The 17,796-nt window shown below is 43.9% G+C and overlaps 1 long non-coding RNA gene across 1 annotated transcript; it reads right to left on the bottom strand.

The window, feature by feature from the left end:
• Window positions 1–10,282: 10,282 nt before the first annotated feature.
• LOC137478450 (uncharacterized) lies at window positions 10,283–12,196 on the bottom strand. Its single transcript, XR_011001569.1, has 3 exons — window positions 12,104–12,196; window positions 11,267–11,334; window positions 10,283–10,350 (listed from the first exon to the last, which is right to left on the bottom strand). It is a non-coding gene; the product is annotated as an uncharacterized lncRNA (long non-coding RNA).
• Window positions 12,197–17,796: the final 5,600 nt, after the last annotated feature.

The raw sequence follows: 17,796 nt of genomic DNA, 5'->3' as shown, positions 1-17,796 counted from the left end.
AAAGTTTTGTGTGAGTTTTTTGCCAAACTCTCTTCAATAAGAGATGGAAGTCATGAAGCCTTATCAGCCTGCACCTCTGATATGATAATGATATCTGTACCACCCAGAAAGTAGGTCACACTAATTCTTCATGGCAGTTTTTGTAACCTACTCAGGGACTACAAGGCCAGCTATTCTAAAGATAATTCTGAATTTCTTTAATAAGATTTTATTGGATTCAGATAATTGATCCGATTATTGAAACCTGGGGAAAGTGCTATTGACCTGAATATATACATCAGTAATTCTTTTTAAAAAGAATTTAGGTCATCGCAAAGTTATTGCCTCTGCTTAATGTCAGGCAAGGTTCTCACTACAGGCCTGGCAAACAGACACAGCTCCCATGGTCCTGCCCTTCCCAAAATACATGGGAAGCACCTTCCTCCCACTCTCAAGAGGGCTTGAGGGACTTGAAGTCTGAGTTAAGCACTTTGAGACTGGTCTGAGTTTCACAATGAGGATCATTTCTTTCGATTTCTTGATTTTTTTTTCCCTTGTCTCTCTTTTTAGTCAGCATCAGGAGATGTCCAGAGTTTTGCAGGTGCCTGTTATCCTCCCCATCCATGGCAAGGGGTTGGAACAAGGTGGTCTTTAAGGTCCCTTCCAACCCAAACCAGTCTGTGATTCTCCAGTTTCATTTCTGATAGTGCAACTATTTCTGATCACCCAATTCCAGACAACTCAAATTCATTCTCCACCTTGCTCTTTGCTTACTTTCCACACCATCATCTACACAATGATATTTATTCCCCAACCAGCCCTTCCACACTCTTCTTGGAGAAGGAGAAACCACTTGGAAGTAATTTTTAATTACGCCTCCTTTTATTACGCCTGTTACCCACCTTGGCCCCAGCCTATTGCAGCGTGGAGACAACAGCTGCACCTTTTGCAGACACAGCAGGTGTCCTTGGGAGGTGACAGGGAGAGTTTCAGAGCAGAGGATCCATGGCCATCCTGCCCTGGGTGGGTGGAAGAGCTCTGGCTGTGCTTCCTTTCCCCCGTTGCTGCTTCTCACACACAGAGACGGATAAAAGCTCTTCCTAGGAAGGAAAAAAATGACATTTCCCCACTTCTTGCAGTTTATAAGTCTCAGCTGAGGGTGGCTGGGCTGCTCTGATTGCCTGAGTGCCCTGCTGGCCGGGCTATTGCTGCCCCTATTTCCTTGCTCTAATACAATGTGCTTGATGTGATCTCCCAGGGCAGAGCTGACAGCGCTGGGTGTGATGGAAATGCACCCGGAGACAAAGCTGGGACAGCCTCATTGCACTGCTCATACAGAATGGGACTGGAATTATCTGTACAGCCGAGCTGTGAACCTGCCTCCATCAGCCCCCATCAGCTCCCAGTGACTGACCTTCCACAAAATGCTGTGTTTCAGTCAGGAGGAAACAGAAAAAAGGCACATTTTTTCTTATTTGTTATTCTTTGCACTCCTCAGCAGCACAGTTCTCAAAACAAAACTTATCCTTGACCTTACTAACCTCCCTTTTAATGTGACTATGCAGAGTATTTCTTTCTACTTGGATTTTGCTTTTTACAAGTGTTCTATTCTTTCTTTTGTGCAAACTCCTAGCCACACTCTTGCTACTTTAAGCATTTTTTCAGATACTTTCCATCCTGAAGCAAAAATTTTCTCCAAATAGCAAAATTTTAGCCCATTAGCAGCTCCAGGTTGGTGGTGGAATTACCCTTACCTCCTCTACCAACCTTTTGGAATTGCTTGAAACTCTGAAACCATAGGAAGACTTGTCTAAGTGGGTGTGAGCACCAAGCTGGAATGTACAAAACAGTTTTCAAATTTAAATGAAAGGGAATTATCAAGCCTTACAATACAAATATTTGGATGTCAGTCTCTAAATCGTGGTCTTCAAAGACTGCACAGACTGCTCAGAAGCTTCTCCCTGCACGTGGCAGTGGTGGTGGAGGAAATCTCTGCACAGGACGTGGGTGATGACAAGTGATGGAATTGGGATTGCTCAGCGTGGAGAAGAGAAGACTCCAGGGAGAGCTCAGTGTGGCCTTGCAGGGCCTAAAGGGGCTCCAGGAGAGCTGGAGAGGGACTGGGGACAAGGGATGGAGGGACAGGACACAGGGAATGGCTTTAAACTGGAAGAGGTTAATTTTAGATGGGATATTGGGCAGGGGATATATGGGATACTGGATGGGCTTTAGGGTCCCTTCCCAACCAAACCATTCCATGGTTTCATGAAGTCTCATCCATGTTGGAGACCAGCTTGTGACCACCACGTGCAGAGCCAAAGCCATCTTGGACGTTCCACTGGAGCCTTATTCCAGTCCTGTATAACCAACTGATTTTTGCCTGTGCTTTCCCATGATTTCTTTTGTTGCTGCTTCTTCTTTCCCTCTGCCTTGTGTGGAATTATGAGCTCTAATTACGTAAATAAACATCCAGGAAACAAACCAAACCTCTGGGAGTCCTGAGGGGATTCCCTTCCCTGCAGACACTCTGGCCATTTGCAGGTTCCTACTATCATTGCTTTCCTCTTTTTTTTTTTTCCTTGTGCTGCCTAGAGGGGAGGATTTGTCACTAAGCAAAGCAAGTCTCAAACTTCTGAGAAAACCATAAACAGGCTGCAGTCCCTCATGAAAGCGAAGAAAACAAATGTGTGAACGGCAAAATCAACTATCTCTAATTTATTTATCATTGAAAGGCTAATTGCATCCTCCTTAGAAGCATCAAAAAAGCCTCAAAGTGCTGCAAAATACACGAGCGTTTAGGGCATCCTCTGGGATTATCCCAGGCAGCTCCTACTATCCTCCCTCTGATGCTGAACCAGGTGGCTCAACCCTACAGGCTCCATCCTCCCAGAAAATCCATAGATGGGGGTGGGCTTTCCCAAAAGTCCCTAGATGGGGTGCAGCTTCCCACCCTCCTGCATCAGGGAATGGCAGAGGTTGTGTATCCCTCTACAAGTTCCTATAAAATATATATATATATATTTTTTTTTTTCCCCAAGACACTGTTAGATGTGAAAATAGTCTTCAACATCACGAGAAGGGTTGGGATTTTTCCAAACCTCCTGAGGAATCAACTTTACCCTTGGAAAAGTCCTGTGTCATTCAACAGGTGCAGGTCCTGGAAGTATCTAAATAAAAAAGGAGTCAATTCCACAGCCATCTCTTAGAAAAAAGAGTGAATGGAAATAATAATGTTTCCTGGGATTTTTAGAAAAAAACCCCAAATTTCTATGGCAATATAAAACCCTCGATTAAATTTTACAGTCTGGTATAAAAAGTGCTGTCTAAAGGTTGTTATTTTCTATTATCAGTGAGAGTTTTCTTGAAGACATTGAGATAACTCAACAGGCTTTTCCTTAGCTCTGATTTAAGAGAGCTGGAACTGAGGAAAATTTTCCTGGAAGTGAAGTGAAACATCAGAACAGAAGATCACTAACATAGCAGGGATGATAATTTCCCTTTCCCTGTCTTCTATCAATATCCAGCTATGGATATTTAGGGATTTACTGCAAGTTCACAGAACTCTAATTTTCCCTCACACTGTTTGATAGTGAAAAAGTGTTAAATATAAGCTGTACCAAAATAACATCTTTTAAAATTATCACCGGTTTTTTTCTGTTTTATCTGTAAATTATCTTGTTGCAGACTCACCAAAACATTATCTATAGACCTTGAAATTTGTTGGTTTTTTTTTTTACTTTCTTCTGGTTGCTCCTTTGCAGTGAAATAATTGCAAGTAGAGTTTGTTTGTGGCTAATCAATATCTTTCTGCCAGTGTTAACGGGACATGTGACAACATAAGGACAGTCCCCCTCCAAAACAAACTCCTGACAATATTAATTATTTCTGAAGGGTTTGGGCTTTTTTTTTTTCCCAAATCAAAAATAAGCCAGGAGTTTGTTTTTTGTGTGCACAGTCATAAAGTGATAATTTGGGAGAGCTGTAGATTATCTGTGAATAATCCAGTCTTTCATCACAGGTTTATTTTGGATTTCTGTGAACTGTAAATGGTGAATAACTCAGCTGTGTGCTCAGATGTGTTGGTGAGTTTGCAGATTAACAATGCAAATGTGTGAGTAGAGGAAAATATCCCTTTTTTCACCAGATAGAAGCCATCAGCTCCTCATACTCTCAGTAAATTTCCAACTTGAAAAACTCCTTTACAGTAAATCCTCAGAGCACAAATAACAGCAGTGAATCACAGAATCAAAGAATGGTTTGAGCTGGAAGGGTCCTTAAAGATCATCTCATTCCAAACCCCTGCCATGGGGAGTGAACCCTTTAAAAGATTCCTTAAAAATAATTATCTGCAACGACTTAGCAATCCTCTCTGAAAAATCCCATTTTTTTAATAAATAAAAAGCTTCATTACTCCAATAAAATCCTACTTTAATCCATTCACTTAACAAACAGGAACACAAATATTATTTATGCCAAGTGGAGCTGAGATCACCCTGTGATACCTCCTAAACTTGTGACCTTGAGTTAATTGTGAAGTAACAGCAAGTGAAAATCAGTGGGAAAAGGAACACGTACGAAAGAAAACAACCCCTAAATTAAAGACCTTTTCCTGTCCAGCAGTTTGGGCAGCAGCTCAGACTGTCATCAGCAGATAAATCAGTTCCCAGGGCTGTGGACAGCTCGTTAATATGAGTTCTGAATGGTTTAATTGGGGAAGCGAGGGAGGAGCTGGAGTGCAGAGTCAGGCTGAGTTCGGGGCACGTGTGTGTGCAGGTGTGGGCACGTGGGGCTGCGTGTGCTCCTCCAGATCTTCTCTGCCCAGAATTCCTGGACTCTGCAGCCACCACACACCTGGCTCTGCTCATCACTGGAACTCCCAGATATTGCTCCTACCTGACTTCTCAAATAACAGGGAAAAACATGATGGTGTGGGTTATGAAACTGATTTAAAAGTTAAATTTTACTTTTTTAACAGAGGTTGGGCCTGTTTTCTCCTTTGAGGATGGTGCTGCTGGATGTGGGAGGGCCGGAGGCAAGGCACAACTTCCAAAAGCTTCGGAAAAGATTCAGGAAGCACAGCAAAGGGATGATGGAGCCCTGGCAAACACCTCCCTCTGTCCCAGGAGCTGATGTGGAATGAGGTCCCACCTCAAGCCGCACCGGGGGAGGTTCAGGTTGGATATCAGGAAAGATTTCTTCATGGAAAACAGGGTCAAGCACTGAGACAGGCTGCCCGGGGCAGTGGTGCAGTCACATCCCTGGAAGTGTCCAAAAACTGAGTGATGTGGCTTTTTGTGACATGGCTCAGTGGGACTTGGTGGGGTGAGATCAAAGTTGACCTTGATGATCTTGGAGGTCTTTTCCAGCCTTAATGATTCCATGATCCTTTTCCTTAGTTTTACCTCATCTCAGGTAGACAGTGCTACCCAAATCTCTAATTCCTCATTCTTTAAACACTCCTGATGCCTCAAACTGCTGTGGCAATGATCCCACATCCCAGCCCAAAGCCCTGTCTCTTGTCACCAGCCTGTGCTGTGGGCCCTGCCACATCTTTTGGCTGTTCCAGGATTCTTGTGTCAGCAGAAAGTGGAGGAAAAAAGATATCCTCAACAACTTCTTGAGATATTCCCTATCAACTATTCCTTATCTGATACATTTTTGCCATTTTCATCCTTGTTAGTCATAAAACTCATGTTCCAAACTCGACAGGCTCTCATCACAAGCACATCTCACCCTCTGTCTAATCATTTCCATCAGCCCTCTCTGAACTTTTTACACTTCAGCCGTACCTTTTTTGAAATGGAAATGAAAGCAGCGTTCAAGGCACAGGCTCATCGCCCCTTTATGTAACAGCATTCAAATATTTCAGCACTGTTTTCTCTCACACATCCTGTGCTGGGGTTTGCTTTTTAGCAGGGAAAAATGGGATCAGAGAAGGGACAGCAAGGTGGTGTCCATGAGTTGGAATTGGAGAGCAAATATCTGCTTGTCCCTGTTGTTGACCAAGGCTGGGTCATTTATTTTCTCCAAGTTGCAATTTTATCCTCAAAACTGACAGCGATATAAAGATTAAATCTTGTTGGTGAACTGCTCTGGACTGTCTCATATTGGGACTGTAGGATGTAATCATCACAGAAATTTAAATTCATGGAATGGTTTGGGTGGGAAGGGACCTTCAAGCCCATTCCATTCCACCCATCCCATCCCACCCCTGCCATGGCAGGGACACTTTCCACTGTCCCAGGTTCTCCCAGCCCCAGTGTCCAGCCTGGCCTTGGGCACTGCCAGGGATCCAGGGACAGCCCCAGCTGCTCTGGGCACCCTGTGCCAGGGCCTGCCCACCCTGCCAGGGAACAATTCCTTCCCAATATCCCATCTAGCCCCAATGGTTTGAAACCATTCCCCCTCTTCTGGGCACTCCAAGCTCTTGTCTCTCCATCTTTCCTGACACACATCCTACACGGAGTAAGTTACTCTGTGTAACCAATGCTTACCTTTGCCTTGGGAAGGAGAGATGAGTAAGGGCTGGGTTATTCCTGGATTTAAGCTCAGATCTCCAGTATCTAAATTCTTGTGCTCCCCTGGTCCCTGCAAGAAATAAAGCCCTTTATTCTGCTCTAAAATATTGACTTTATCCCACAAATATCTCTGTGCTGGTTGGGAGGCCATGCTCTGTCAAAATCCATTTGTTTTCCACTGTTTAATGGAGGTATTTCAAAAGCTGCTCCTTTCCTCATCAATGGACGTGACAAAACAATATTATTTTTTCCCAAATATTGTTACCTCAGTAATATATCCCACTAATCTCCCAGCCACAAAGGTATTTTAGAATTAAAGCAGGGTGGTTTTTATGGGTCAGATGTTGTTGTCCTACTGCACTGGAGCTTGTATCCTCCTGATACCACACATGTTTGTTCTCTACTTAATTTTTAATGTATGAATTTGTTTTTATATTAAAATTCAATAAAATTTTAATTATAAAACATAATATATCACACTGAAGTATATATATCTACAGAGAGGCACATCTGTGGTTTTACAACAGATGTGAGGAACTCTGCAAATATTTAAGATGCAGATTTTAGCACTAAAATGAGCACAAACCCAGCTTGCCTACAGATGAAAAACTCAGGTAGGCCCAGGTTGAGTGCACCTAAATGGGTCCCTGATCTCAGTAAAAGCAGAAAGTTGATGAGGAGCTACTGAATATCACCAGGGATCAGGAGGAAAATCAAAATTAGAGTCGCAAGAAGTCAAAAGAAAGGGAGAACCTCTAAGGTGCAGAACCAGTTTTTCCATAAATCTGTTTCTGTAGTTCTGAATCCTTTTTAATTTATACCTTTCCTCAACTGTAGCTCTCCCTAACATTTGCTGGCAGAAGAATCCTCTTTCTGAACTCATGCAAGGTCTGCACAGCACCTTTTGTGCAATTTACTTGTTGCCAGCTGTCATTCAGGACTCTCAATATGAAGAAATTCCCTATTTCTTTTTAATTTTTAAATCAGAATTCATTCTGCTGCACTTGCCATGTCTGTTGTACTTTAAAAGTTATTCCCATGAACATTTCAACAAGAGTAAAGTCAAACAAACAATTCAGGAGAAACCCAGGGTGAGAAGAAGGACATTCAAATAATAACGAACGATGAAAATTAAAGGCTGGGTTTGGTGCTTATTCAAAGTAGTCCAAAGTGAAATTCTCATGTAGATATAAATCAAAAGTAGCCCCAGTGAAAAAATAAAAGGGATAGGAGGAGAAATAGGTCCTGTGAAGAGAAATAATGCAGAATTTTTCGGAGAAAAACTCTCTCAGGATGGGTTTTTTCAGCTTGAACACCAGCCTTTCTGGTCTTGGGGCAATTTTTGGGGTGGTTCCTCACCCAGCCTCGAGGTCCACAAAAAGCCATCATGGATTTGGGGCTTGGCCAGCACAGAGAGGCCACTGGAAGTTCTTCTTCAGCTCCTTTATCTCTCTTTTCTCACCAAAACTCTCCGTTTCTCAGCTTACACTTGCACAGGAGAATGTGGAATATTGAAATCCAAATCTGAATAAAAAATAAAACCAAATCTCCATGAATTATCCAAAGGAGCTGAACTGCACACTACAACTTGCTTTGCACTACCTTGAGCACACACAAACCTCTAAATTGGCATCCTAGATGTTGTTGCACTAAACATCACCAGCATTTTCTTTAAAGACATGGAAAATTCAGTGCCTGAAATGCAGCAGCTTTTCCTATTCACTGCCCACATCATAAGGCTGACCCACATAATTTTAAGCAAGGAGCTGACATCTCAGCCAAACTCCACAGAGATTCCACGTGGTATTGTTTTAACTGTTTGCTGAACTCTTTCTAGAATTATTTGTCCTGAATTTTGGTGACAAGAAGTGAATAAATAATCACGTCTCACCTGGGAGTAGGAAATCTGAACATTGAGTTTAAAGCAGCGAAACCATTTTTGGGGAGGGGAGAAAGGAGAAATCTGAGTCAAAGAGCAAGGTCTGCAGGTTGTCTACATGCTTAAAATATTAATCAGTTGGCAACATTTCTCCTCTGGAACAGAAAAAAAAAAAAAAGCAGAAAAAAAAGACATTTCATAGAGCCAATAACACTCACAAGTTGAGAAAGCATAAGATGATCCTTTCCTTAGAAAAATCCATCAGCAGCTAAACTCCTAAAGCAGGGGGAGTTCTCAGGATTGCCTTTTTTTTTTTTTTTTTTTTTAAATGAAAAAAGCTGCTGGTTCTCCTAAAAGTAAGGAAGGGCTGATGCTAATGATTGCTTTCTGTCATAATTGCAGCGAGCTGTCATCAACAAGGAATTGCAGCTCAGAACTCCTGGGAAGTACAGCAAGAGAGGCAAATCTGTGTCAAACTTCTGCAGATGGTGCAGATTTATGCTCTCTATTAGACTCCAGTGGAACATGCTGTCTCTCACCTTTTGTTTTTTTTTTTTTTTAATTAAAATTAAAAAAGGTAAGAAAAAGGGGAAAAGAAGTGCCATTATTAGTAATCTCCATGGCATTTTTCACTCTGCGATTTGCTTTTTAAAATGATGACTCTGCCTGAAGTTTTTAACACCATAAATAAACTGAAACATTTTTGCTTCCAGAATGTCACTGCTGTTTGTGAACATCTTTCCCTTTCTTCTTTCCTTTTGCTTCTTGCAGAGAAAGTTTAAACTCCATCTCCTTGGACTTTCAAAGGTGCCACAGTGTTCTATTTTTAAGCATCTATTTTCAGATGCAGAAATCAACTTCTTATTAATTTCCTTTTTTTATTTAATATTATGGGGGAAATATTCCCTCCATCTTCACTCAGTGCAGTGCTGCAGACACTGGAAATTCTGGATGTGGGATGAGACCAAAGCCCAAAGTTCAGTGTCCCTCTGTAGAACAGGATGAAGGGGAATGGTTTCAGCTGGAAGAGGGGAGATTTGGATGGGATATTGGGAATTAGGAATTGTTCGCTGGGAGGGTGGGGAGGGCTGGGATGGAATTCCCAGAGCAGCTGGGGCTGCCCCTGGATCCCTGGCAGTGCCCAAGGCCAGGCTGGACACTGGGGCTGGAGCACCTGGGACAGTGGGAGGTGTCCCTGGTGGAATGGGATGAGCTTTAAGTTCCCTTCCACCCAAACCAGCCTGGGGTTCGGTGATGACAAATTGGGGTTTGCCACAACCCTTTGTCCCTTGGCAATCTCTGTGTCACAGGTGCCACTGCTTCCTAAACCATCATTTTCCTTTTTCTTTTAAGACTGAAAACTGGACCCTCAAACCCCTTTGTAATTCAGTCTAGCAGCCATGCAAATACAAATATTTCCATAATCCAAGTATGAATTAAAAGTCAAATTACTTTATGGATTTATTTATATTTGCACACAAGGGACTTCATCAAAACAGACCTCAAGAGCTGAAAAACATTTTTTTTTTAAGCACAGCTTTTCTCTTTCAGTGTTAGGTTAACAGGTTCAGCTCTGTGATATTGTAAAGCCAAGAGGGGAAAAGGAACTGTGCTCTGTGAATTTAATGAATTCTCTACTTGTGGTACAAGGCATCTAAATGGCTGTGAAGGAAGCATGAAAATGTTACAAGAGCATTTCAGCAGAATTGCTCTTCTTGGAGTGGTTTGGACAAGGCTGGAGGTGGGATTTGCATGTGGCTGTGCCATTCCAGCTCTGGAAAACCCCACAGTGATGCTCCTAAACCAGTCTGGGCCCAGGGCCTGGACTTGTTCCCCTCCTGCCCACAAAATTATTTCAGTCATGGCTTTGTGGTGATTTGCTTATTCTTGGGGTTTTTTTGAAATATTTTCTTCATAGCTCTCCTTCCACATTTGGGGGAATTTGGTCTTTTTCACTAATTAAAATTTGGGATTCTGGAAAAAAAAATAATAGTGACCTTTTGATGCAGACTACAAAGTACTCACACTAAACAGGCAATAAGTGAATCTAATAGACACCCCAACCCACGCCAAGTCCCATAAAATCAGGGTGTGAAGCATAAGGGAGAGAGGGATTCATATTAATAATTCATTCCAAGCAACCCCCTGGAGCAGTTTTACTATGATATGCTATGCAGAATGCTTCAACACACTAATTAATATTTTCAAAGTGTTCCACGAGCCCCTTTTAAAAGCACTTTTTGCCATTCATTGAGCATTCTGCATTTCAGAAGGGGAAGCTCAGGCCTGCCCCCCAAACCCAGGGCTGGGCTGCAGCATTGGGGTGCAGAGGAAGAACCAACACCCCCAAAGCTGCTGCAGCCCCCACGTGAATGGCCTGGCCCTTTTGGCCCTCAAATCCAAAAGGAAGTGGAGTAAACTCCCCCCCTGCAGCCCAAAATGCAGGTGACCTCCAGAGAGATCTGTAATTGCACTGAAGGGTCCCTGCCGCATTCCCCTGCCCAGATTTTCCCTGGGAAAAGCTTTGCCAATAACTCGAGACGACACCAAGTTCTTCTTCTTAGGCACAGATCTATTGTTTTTTACCACATTTACAAACCAACCCAATTTCCTGCTTCAGTTAGCAAGAAAACACAGCGAGGATGTGCTCAGCAATGAAAAAAAGTGGAGTTTTAGAACTAATGAACTTAACCCAGTGTTGGGATCTCAGTACAAAATTCTATCTCCAGCAATAAATCTCTCCATTACATTTCTATTAAATGCACTAGAACACTTAAAAAAAAAAAAAAAAAAAAGAAAAATAAAAATAGCCAAGGATGACACTTGACCTCCTCGTGCTCCAAAAATCAAAACAAAATTATCTCTTTAGGAAAAATAAGGCAGAGCATACCCAGAGAGTGAACTCTGCCCAAATCATTGTTTCCTGGTTGGTCAAATAATCTCTTGTCTAATTAAGAGCTAAAAAATTCAAGGAGTGAATTATTTTTAACCCCTGGAATGACAGGGATTTTTTTGTAAAGGTTGGGGCACTTGTTAAAAAGTGACACTAGACTAAGTTTCAGCAATAATTGACTAATTTTAGAGGGAAAATATAGAGAATTAAGGTGCCTGGGATACCTAGGAATGCTGGAAAAATATGCCCAAATTTCCCACAGCCATCTAAAATACAGGTCCTACCTCTCCTTTGAAGATCCAGGTGATCTACACCAGGCTCAGGGCATCACATGCTGGGGCCAGTGTCAGGATTTGCCCCAAAGGAGGTGCCACTAACACAGATGGCACCATAAACTCTCCTGACACTTAGGAAAATGCCAGAAAAATGGGATTGTCCACTCTGGAGCTGGATCAGCTGCTGCTCCACGGACTCAGAGCTGTGGAGCACCAAGCAGTGGAGGGACTGTGCTTCTCCACACAAACCCACAGCAGTCCTGCCAATGCAAATATTCATAATCAAGATAATCGTGTTGGTTTTGGACACTCCCTTGAGGATGCCCTCTAACCCCAGCTTGGCAGTTTTCGAGAGATGTGATGCAGCACAGCTCAGAAGCCTCTCTCCCCCCTCTCAGGAGAGCTCCTGTGGGTGCTGGGTGAGAGCAAGGACAGGACCCCAAGCCCACAGACACCCAGAAAGAAGCAGGAAGAGTCACCAGGAAGGAATGTTCATTCCCAACTCCTGCCCTGCCCCTGCCCAACCCACCCTGCTTCCCCCTGCCACCCCAAAACTCACCAGGACTGGGCACATCCCGGCATGGGGGAAGGGCTCTTTCATCTGCAGAGCCCCCAACTGGTACCAGCCCCTCTCCCAGTGGGCTGGGACCTTTAGGATGTGCCCTACCCTGGGACCTTTAGGATGTGTCCTACCCTGGGACCTTTTGGATGTGCCCTACCCTGGGACCTTTAGGAATTGCCTTACCCTGGGACCTTTAGGATGTGTCTTACCCTGGGACTTTTAGGAATTGCCTTACCCTGGGACCTTTAGGATGTGTCTTACCCTGGGACCTTTAGGATGTGTCTTACCCGGGGACTTTTAGGAATTGCCTTACCCTGGGACCTTTAGGATGTGTCTTACCCTGGGACCTTTAGGATGTGTCTTACCCTGGGACCTTTTGGATGTGCCTTACCCTGGGACCTTTAGGATGTGTCTTACCCTGGGACCTTTAGGAATTGCCTTACCCTGGGACCTTTTGGATGTGCCTTACCCTGGGACCTTTAGGAATTGCCTTACCCTGGGACCTTTCAGATGTGTCTTACCCTGGGACCTTTAGGATGGGCCTTACCCTGGGACCTTTAGGATGTGCCTTACCCTGGGACCTTTCAGATGTGTCTTACCCTGGGACCTTTAGGATGTGCCATACCCTGGGACCTTTAGGATGTGTCTTACCCTGGGACCTTTTGGATGTGCCCTACCCTGGGATCTTTAGGATGTGTCTTACCCTGGGACCTTTAGGATGTGCCTTACCCTGGGACCTTTAGGATGTGACTTATCCTGGGACCTTTAGGATGTGCCTTATCCTGGGACCTTTAGGATGTGTCTTATCCTGGGACCTTTAGGATGTGCCTTACCCTGGGACTTTTAGGATGTGCCTTACCCTGGGACCTTTCAGATGTGTCTTACCCTGGGACCTTTGGGTTCTGCATCGTATTGGGACCTTCAGGATCTTCATTGTTTTTGCACCTTTAGGATGTGGGTTACACTGCACCTGGAAAGGATCCCCACAAAGGGCTCATTTGGTGTAAGAGGCAGAGAGTTTTTGAGACCTCTGTGCTCTGGCTGCCCCTGATTTGGTGTTGCAATGACCCTTTGCCACAGAGTTTTTATTAAGGGGTTGTGCCCACTTTTTCAGGATCAATCCCCACTCCTGCAGCGAGTGCTCCTTGACATGAGGACAGGTGACACAGGGGCTCTGCTGGAACCTCCCAAGCTTCACTCCTGCTCCAGCTGCTGCTGAAGTGCCCCTTTTTCTTTTTTTCTTTTTTTTTTTTTTTCCCTTGGATTAGTGAAAGGGTGAGGAGAAACTCTTCCCTGAACAGCAGCTTGGCACAGGCTGCCCCAGCAGGAACAGTGGCTTTAACACTGCTGGTCAAGACCTGGAGGAGAATTTGGAGCTTCGTATCCAAAGGTAGAGGATCCTTTCAGGTGAAGAAGGAAACAAAGGAGCAAGGTCTTGTTTTTTTCCCCTGCCAGGAAAACACAGGAGGTCAGCAACCTGTACCCAACCCTAGGCTGAGCTTTGTCAGCAGGGTTCAAGCTGCTGCCTGGGCAACCACGGTGGACAGGGAAACTGGAAAATCCTCCCTGAGCACAAAGCTCAAACCTGCCTGGCAGGAGGGCAGAGGGGAGAAAGGAGCAGAAATTGCTTCCATGGCTGTGCTGGTGTGCAATGATTTGCTGGATTTTCCAACATCCCTCCCAGCCAGGGCGATGCAGCCTTGGAATGAGAGCGCTGGGAAGGGCAGGATCTGCCCCTGGACCTTCCCTTCCCTTCCCACACAACTTGAACATGGAATTTCGGGTTTCAGACTGACAGGCAGGACTGTTGTTTATAAAACACCCTCAATAGCAAGCACACTTGCAGAGAGCAGCCCACACTCCTGACTTCTGTACAGCTTAGGCAGTGCAGAAAAAGCTCCAAAACAACAACTCTGACCTTTTTTTCCCCCGTAAACGTCCCAACACGAGCTCGCTCTCGGGCTGTGGGCTTTGTGGCCCTCTTGCCGTGCAGAAGGGCTTTTAATCTGATTTTTTGGGTTCATCTAGAGCAGTATTTTCAGGTGCCCTTTCCCCAGCACCCTTCAGGCAGCCCAGGGCCGGAGCCCTGTCCCTCCCTGCCCTGCAGGGTGTCCTGACCATCACCAAATCCTTCGGGATGCAGCTCCCGGGGCACAGCCTGGGCTGGGCTGGGGACAGCTCGGGAAATTCGGATTTCAGGGGGGACTCCACGTTCTGTGCGTTCTGTTCCCCCCCCCACCAACTCCTCCTTGGCTTTGGGCAGGGGAAAAAGCTAGGTTTGGGTGAGCTGCTGGGAGCTGGGGATGGAATTGTTTGAAAGCTGAAGAGTGCCATCGTGTGGATCTGGGCTTGGTGCTCCCGCTCCGTGGAGCTCTGAACCCTCCTCTTTCCCCCAAAAAACACAGTTATTTTAATTCCCTAATAAATCTGTTCTTTGGGGTCCCAGAGTCTCACCCACTCTGTATTTGTAACTCCTCACCCTTCTTTTCTTTTTGTTAATATTTTTTTTTTATCATCGTTATTTTTTATTATCATTGCACTTCATTACTGGTTTAACCTTTTCCCTTTTTTTGTTTATAGAACACACTTTGTCCTGGCACAAATCACATGAAACTAAATAAACCATGGGACAAGAAAGCAAGAAGGAAATAAATGTCTTCATTCTGAAGCCATTTCCTTTGTGCTTTTGGACTCTGGGGCTCTTTACATTTCAGAGTTTCATGTTTTACTGGCTATTAATCGCCAAATTTAAAAATAAAAAGATAAACTGCTCTTTCTGCCTGTGGTTTAGGAACACACACAATATTATATTTTGAATATTACAAATCTGTAAGGATTTAAATTCCATACATCTCTCAGTTAAAAAAAAAAAAAAAAGGAAATACTGAGATTTCCTAAAGTGAGTTACATTTTCACCAAAAAAAACACAGGTAAGGAATTTTTTATATTCAGATCTGAATGGGCAAGCAAAGACATTTCCTTTTCATTAATGGAATGGATGTTAATTAATAAAATAGTGTTAATAAAGTATTTAAGGGCATGGGACTGATCCTGCTTTAAACTTGATGGCCTCATTTTGTCCCAGGGCAGCAGGTCTGGGCTAAAATCTGTGTGGATTTTTTGTCAGAAAGTTTTTAATCCAGGTTATTGAACTCAGGAATGACTCCCACTGCCTTGACCACGGTGCTTTTGAGCCCTCCAAAAACATCTTCCCCCTAAATATCCATTTTTAAACAATTCAGCCCCAAATCTGACCTTGACACTGTTGTTTGCTAAAAAACAGCCTTTGGATCCCAAAGATTTGCTCCTTTTTAAAAGAACTTTTGCATTCAAACATCACGGGGGAGTATCAAAAACACCCAGTGCCATGCTCAGGGGAAAAAAAAAAAAAATTAAAAAAGCAGATTTTTACCAAAAATGTCGGTGGGGTTTTGTGTTCCAGGTGTGAAAGAGCAGCTCCAGCACCAGGTGAAGCTTGTGTGGGTCTGGGGGTCACAAACACAGAAAGTGAGAATATCAGGGCAGAAAATTGCATCTAATTTGGCTGAAATTCACAGAAGTCTCAGTCTTTTGGGACGTATTTTTACTTCACATATTTGTAAATGTGAAATGTTCTCGTCACCAGACATGCTTTAATATTCAAGGGGAAACTGATTCTGCTTTTGTCTCCTTACTCTTCCCAAACCAAAAATAAAAACAATGCTGCTTTTGCATCACCCAGGTTTCCCTCCTCCCTCCACCCTTCAACATTCCAGCTGAGAAAGTAAAAGCACGAATAACACCGGGAAGTTGGGATTTCTCTTCGTTAAAAAGGAAATTCCTGCTTTTCTCACCAGATCTCATTGTGGATTTGGGAGAAAGAATACAAAGCTTCCAAGGCAGGGCACATTTATTTCCAGCGTTAAATCTCAGCCCCTGCAAGTGGCTCTTATAAACTTCATTTTAAAAGCAGGCTGGAGGCGGGCTCTTGCAGCCCTGTGGTTGAATAATTCATATTATTTGCCATCATTTAGGGAAGCTGCCGAATGCCAGGGAATAAATATTTGGAAAAGTAGGGAAATCTGTCCTTCAACAACAGGGGAAGGGAGAGGTGCCAGCAGCAGGGACCAGCTAAACCTGCACCTTCTGCTGGGTGGGGTTTGAAGGACCAGTTTAAAATACCAGTTTAAAATACCAGTTTGAAGGACCTGTTTAAAGCTCATCTACCCAGCTCTGCCAAATAAAAGCCAAGAAGCAAATCCTCCCTGGACAATCCCAAATAAATCAGGCCTGAATCAATCAAGAAAGCCCAAGTGAGGGAAAATCCTTCCCCAGGAGAGGCAATCTGCCTAAAACATCCCCCAACTTGTAAAGATTTCCCATCCAAAGCATTTGGGGTCTGGAACAGGCTAGGTGGGGGTTTAAAGCACCAGTTAAAGGCACCAGTTTGAAGGAGAAATTCAAAATATCAGTTCAAAGGACCTGTTAAAAACTCATCCACCAGCTCTGCCAAATGAAACTCCAGTAGCAAATCCTCTGAGGACAATCCCAAATAAGCCAGGCCTGAACCAAGCAAAAAAAGCTCAACTGAGGGAAAATCCTTCCCTAAGAAAAGCCTAAAATGTGTGGGTGGGGGTTTAAAGGATCACTTTAAGGGACCAGTTTGGAGGACATGTTTAAAGGACCAATTTTAAAACCTAGTTTAAAGGACCTGTTAAAAACTCATCCAAACTCACTCAGACCCAGCTCTGCCAAGTAAAAAGTCCAGTAGCAAATCCTCCCTGGACAAGCCCAAATAAGCCAGGCCTGAACCAAGCATAAAAGCCCAGGTGAGGGAAAATCCTTCCCCAGGGGAAGTAATCTGCCTAAAATGTGCTCCCACCAGTGAAGATTTCCCATCCAAAGCATTTGGGGTCTGGAACAAGCTGGGTGGGGGTTTAAAGGACCAGTTTGAGGGACCAGTTTAGGAGAACAGTTTAACAGTTTAAGGGACCTGTTTAAAGCTCATCCACCAGCTCTACCAAATAAATCCCGGTAGCAAATCCTCTCTGGACAACTCCAAATAAGCCAGGCCTGAACCAAGCAGCAAAAAGCCCAGCTGAGGGAAAATCTTTCCCCAAGAAAAGCCTAAAATGTGCCCCCACCAGCGAAGCTTTCCCATCCAAAGCATTTGGGGTCTGGAACAGGCTGGGTGGAGGTTTAAAGGATCACTTTAAGGGACATGTTTGGAGGACATGTTTAAAGGACCAATTTTAAAACCTAGTTTAAAGGACCAGTTTAAAGGACCTGTTTAAAGCTCATCCACCAGCTCTACCAAATAAAACCCAGTAGCAAATCCTCTCTGGACCAATTTTAAAACCTAGTTTAAAGGACCTGTTAGAAACTCATCCAAACTCACTCAGAGCCAGCTCTGCCAAGTAAAAAGTCCAGTAGCAAATCCTCCCTGGACAAGCCCAAATAAGCCAGGCCTGAACCAAGCAAAAAAGCCCGGGTGATGGAAAATCCTTCCCCCATAAAAAGCCTAAAATGTGAAGCTTTCCCATCCAAAGCATTTGGGGTGTGGAGCAAACCCCCTCTGAAGGAATTACTTCCCCTGCTGCCTTTGCCATCAGTCACAGGATGGCAATAAAATCTGGAGCTGTTTCCTTACACCAGCACTGCGATTTACCTACTCTAATAGACAATGCAAATGCTAAAAGGCACATATACAT

This window comes from Anomalospiza imberbis, chromosome 8 (genome assembly GCF_031753505.1).
Source record: "Anomalospiza imberbis isolate Cuckoo-Finch-1a 21T00152 chromosome 8, ASM3175350v1, whole genome shotgun sequence".
Taxonomy (NCBI): domain Eukaryota; kingdom Metazoa; phylum Chordata; class Aves; order Passeriformes; family Viduidae; genus Anomalospiza; species Anomalospiza imberbis.
The sequence above is the reverse complement of the archived record's forward strand: the minus strand, read 5'-3'. Positions and strand labels throughout refer to the sequence as shown.